This window comes from Raphanus sativus, chromosome 2 (assembly GCF_000801105.2).
Source record: "Raphanus sativus cultivar WK10039 chromosome 2, ASM80110v3, whole genome shotgun sequence".
Classification (NCBI taxonomy): Eukaryota; Viridiplantae; Streptophyta; class Magnoliopsida; order Brassicales; family Brassicaceae; genus Raphanus; species Raphanus sativus.
The window spans coordinates 23,045,833-23,050,596 of NC_079512.1; the positions used below are offsets into that span (position 1 = coordinate 23,045,833).

General features: G+C 36.2%; 1 pseudogene; it reads left to right on the forward strand.

The window, feature by feature from the left end:
- The first annotated feature begins 1,540 nt into the window (after positions 1 to 1,540).
- Positions 1,541 to 3,043, forward strand: LOC108837951 (mitogen-activated protein kinase kinase kinase 18-like; annotated as a pseudogene).
- The last annotated feature ends 1,721 nt before the right edge of the window (positions 3,044 to 4,764 follow it).

Genomic DNA, 4,764 nt, shown 5'->3' on the forward strand with positions numbered 1-4,764 from the left:
GGTGGATCAAAGTTACGGCGCTGGCCACTCTGACATCGTGCCATCAGAGCTGTCATCATCCAATCAACTCTCGCAACCTGTTATATTCACATAATAAGCATCCCCTTTCGCCCAATTGGCTCTGCCACACAAAATGTTTGAGAAACAAATAAAAATAAAAGAGCAACAAAAAGTAAGAGCTCCACCCATTTTTTTTTAACTAAAAGGGTTAAACCCGGATCACTATTAGAACCAGACCTAATTCCCGGGGGAGTCGCAAGCCCGCGGATGGACTCCTTCTCCTGGGCATTCAAATGGGTCCTAAAACATAGACTCATATCCGCGTTAGGTGAACAGAACAATGTGACTTAGTTTCGCATAGCAGGATGATCGAACCTGAAACGTGTTGGCGTCCCATGCCCGTCCACTGCCACTTGACCACAAGGCCCGTTCAATCCACCCATTTTTTATAATGTCAACATTAGTGATAATAGAAGTTATAGAGTACACTATAGGGATTTACTGGAATTTCTATCAGCAGGGTATTCTTTTAGAAATCAAATAACCAGATGAATAATGAGACTAAAAGATATTATAATGTACGAAGAGATATCAACATGTAATTCATTAAAAAAAAAGAGATATCAACATGTATAAAAAATGACAGGCATGTATATTTCAGATATCTTTATATCAAACAGCCAGAGCATGCTTTTCTATTCTTTATTAAGTACAGCATAACCGAAAGAGATTATCTAAATAATAATAACCTACCATAAATAGTATTTTAATGAAATGAATATTGTTTTTAATGAAAAGGGTCATCTATATATATCATGAATCTACCATAAAGAGTATTTTAATGAGATGAATATTGTTTAAATATATTAAAAGATATATCATGAATCTGCCATAAAGAGTTTTTAATGGATGAATATTGTTTAAATATATTAAAAATTAGTTCCTAAAAATACAAAGCATAGTCTATTATGCAAACAAATGTCACAAATCACTTGAAATTAGAGTACATACAAACTATGCCCATCACATCTCTTAAGGTTATTGTTACCCTTTTGTTACTTTTCACAATACCATATATTTACCAAACTTATCAATCATAGTTTCTTATCACAAACTTTACAAGATTAAATATGTATTTAATGGTATACCTGATAGATAACCGACTGAAAATTGATGGGCAATTATCCATTTCATTTTTTTTTTACCTTTGTGCTTGAATTATGTGCCGACGTAACTGTAATGTGATTTGGATCTTTATTATAAAACGTCTGCTAATAACATCCAAGAACATGATTAAGTCGTGATGGTTCCTTAATGGAATAACTTAACCAATGATCAAGTCATATTTTATTCCCTTTTTAACGAATGGCATCTTTGAATTCGAACCTAAACGGCTGTATCAGATCTAAAGATAACAAAATAAATCTAAAATTAAAAGTGAAAGATAAGGTAAAGTTTTTGTGCTTAATAATTGGAGGATACGAATAAAAGTTTTAAAGAATGTGTCATAACTTTGAATTAAGACACACCATAACCCCATGCCAAAGTCATTTACATCACACACATAAAAGACTTGTGTTGTGTCATGTGTGTGTATATATATAAACAATCACATCATAACTCTTTGCTTAAACATTTAAAACCTCTCTCTCTCTACAAGTTTACTTTCTCTATCTATCTCCTCTGTTTTTGCTTGCTCTGTTCCAATGGAGGAACAAAACTGGACAAGAGGACCAATCATAGGCCGAGGCTCAACCGCCACTGTCTCACTAGCAATCACAAACTCCGGCGAGTTCTTCGCCGTCAAATCCGCCGAGTTTTCTTCATCGGCGTTTCTGCAGAGAGAAGAATCGATTCTGTCGAGTCTGAGCTCTCCATACGTAGTCAAGTACATTGGCTTCAACACAACGACGGAGAACGACACACTGACTTATAATCTCCTCATGGAGTATGTTCCCGGCGGGAGTATTCACGATTTGATCAAGAACTCCGGCGGGAAGTTGCAGGAGCCGGCGATAAGAACCTACACGCGTCAGATACTGAAAGGTTTGATGTATCTTCACGAACGAGGGGTTGTTCATTGCGATTTGAAGAGCCGGAATGTCATGATCGGAGAAGAAACCGCGAAGATCGCCGATTTGGGCTGCGCTAAAATGGCGGGAAACGGGAGTTTGGAGTTTTCCGGTACACCGGCGTTTATGTCGCCGGAGGTGGCGCGTGGTGAAGAGCAGAGTTTTCCGGCTGATGTGTGGGCTCTGGGGTGTATGGTGATAGAGATGGCTACGGGGTTAAGTCCTTGGCCGGAGGTAAACGACGTCGTCGCTGCGGTTTATAAGATTGGTTTCGCCGGCGAGTCGCCGGAGATTCCGGGGTGTTTGTCGGAGAAAGGTAAAGACTTTTTGAGGAATTGTCTGAGGAGAGACCCGAAACAGAGGTGGGCTGTTGAAGAATTGCTCCGACACCCGTTTCTTGAGGAAGAAGACCAAACTCAAACTCAATCTAGTAACTGTCTGAATACTACTTCCCCCAGTACTGTGTTGGATCAAGGTTTCTGGGATTCATGCGAAACCTCGAGAAGTCGGTTAATCCAAGAGGATCACGAAGACACGTCTTCACCGGCTGATCGAATCAAGAAACTCGTCGGAGATGAGAATTTTTCCGGCGAGCCGGAGTGGATTGCGGTGGAGGATGGTTGGATTGAAGTTAGAGGTGACACAGAGATGGAGAAACGTGACGAAGACGATGTGAGTTGCGTCGAAGCAACGTCATTGGAGGAAGAGGAAGTTGAAGGATCTTGGAATTGGATCTTGGATCAACAGGACATCTTGTTCTTGGAATATTCTTCCACTGATGAGAACAACATTTTTTATTTTTACTTTGGTAACCTCTTTGAAGAGGATGATTTAATTCTATATTATGATGAGCATCTTGAAGATAGTTTTGTACAAGTTCTTGATATTAATAATAAGAATCATCTCTTTTGTCACGTCACGTTACAATTCTACAAGTTCTTGTTTCTTTATCACAATCGATACCGTTTTGAGTTTTGTTGACATTAAGGGAAAATTGTTATGTATCCAAGGGTTGACGATAACAATAATAGGTGATTATGTCGCACTTATGACTTGTTATCATCGCTTATCGATTATTTGTTGCATAATTTGGTTCCAACATATTGAGCTCTCCTTACATGGTCATTGGTCAAGTTAGATTCTATTTAAATCAGTGTTAGCTAGATGATCATTTCAGACTACTAAAATTACAATTTATAGTTAGTCATTAACAATTTGTAAGCTCGCACTACTTGTAAGTTTGTAACTAAAGGTTTGTAGAAAGTATCATATGATCATTTACTTGTAAACTTGAGATAGTTAAACATTTTCTTTTTGATAATTTGGGTGTCTGGTGGATCAAGTCCCAACAGACTAATTTTCTAACATCTGTTTAGAGACATTTCCGGTTGTTTACAATGATAATAAAATATCTATCATTTGGCTACATAAACGGATAAATATGAGTTTGATAAATTTTGAACTTTGGCTGCTTAACACCTTTTAAAGTCCGTTGTACTATTCGACAAGTATGTTTGTGTGGTTAATTGTTACATTGGAAGGATATTTGGTGAAAGTCGTGGTCGGTTGATATGCCTTTCTGGTAAGGAAGTTAAGTACGGAAACCACTCTACACAATGAGATTGACTTTATACAAAGTCCACTCATTATTTTATTTTTCACTTATTTTAGTTTGGTCTAAGAAAAGTCTCTACCAAAACCACAAAGGTCATTCAAATATGAAAGCATGAGACTTTTCTTGGGGTCTATAAGACTATAACCAAAGTTGGCGTTTACTTTCTGCACACTACGCAAAAGTTGGTATTACTTGACCAACTTCTTCACGATGATTTAATATCTCAAATACAGAAGTCGTCCCAAGTTAGCTTTTTCTTATTTTATTATTTATGCATTTCGGAAAAGGTAGTTTGGTGTTTTATAACTTGTCTTTTAGTTAAACAAGTATATATAATTCTTAAACCAATCTTCTCAAATTATAAAACTTCCAACTCAAACTTGTTAATCCGATTTAATATCATGTTTTCTTTAAGTGTTGATATTTATACCAAGTGGTGATGGTCTAATGGTTCCCATTTGAAAAGGAGTTGTCCTATAGGTATAGACTATGAATCTATTCTCTCAAATGTATTATTTAATTATTTTGACCATTTTAAATGATATCACATTTTAGGTAAATTAGAGAATCTGTTAAATGGACTACTCCATTGCAACACTAACCCTAAAAACATTAATCGAATGTTAAGAGCTCAAATAACTCTCATATTATAAAAACGATCCGTACCTATATGTAAGTCTATTTTGAAAATTCAAGATAAATTCGGGCATAAAACATTTTTGCTATCTTGTTTCTTTTTAAATCAAAAGATATAACGGGAACGTAATCACACATTTGATGCCTAACTATCTTAATCAAACAACGTACAAGCAAATAACTATCTAAAGAAAAGTAGGTCGAAGTGTTCCACTTAATGTCCAAAAGGTTGATGGTGAATCGGTAATGAAAGGATGACTCTACGTCGATGTCAAAATGACCTCATGCATCAAAGTCAGATACATATTTTACATATGGGAGAAAAAGTCAAAACATGTCAACCTTTTGTAATGATAAAAAGGCTTGGTGACAACCGTTAATTATCATAACAATAAATAAAACATGTACATATACCATTATTCGACCAACTGATATCGCAAT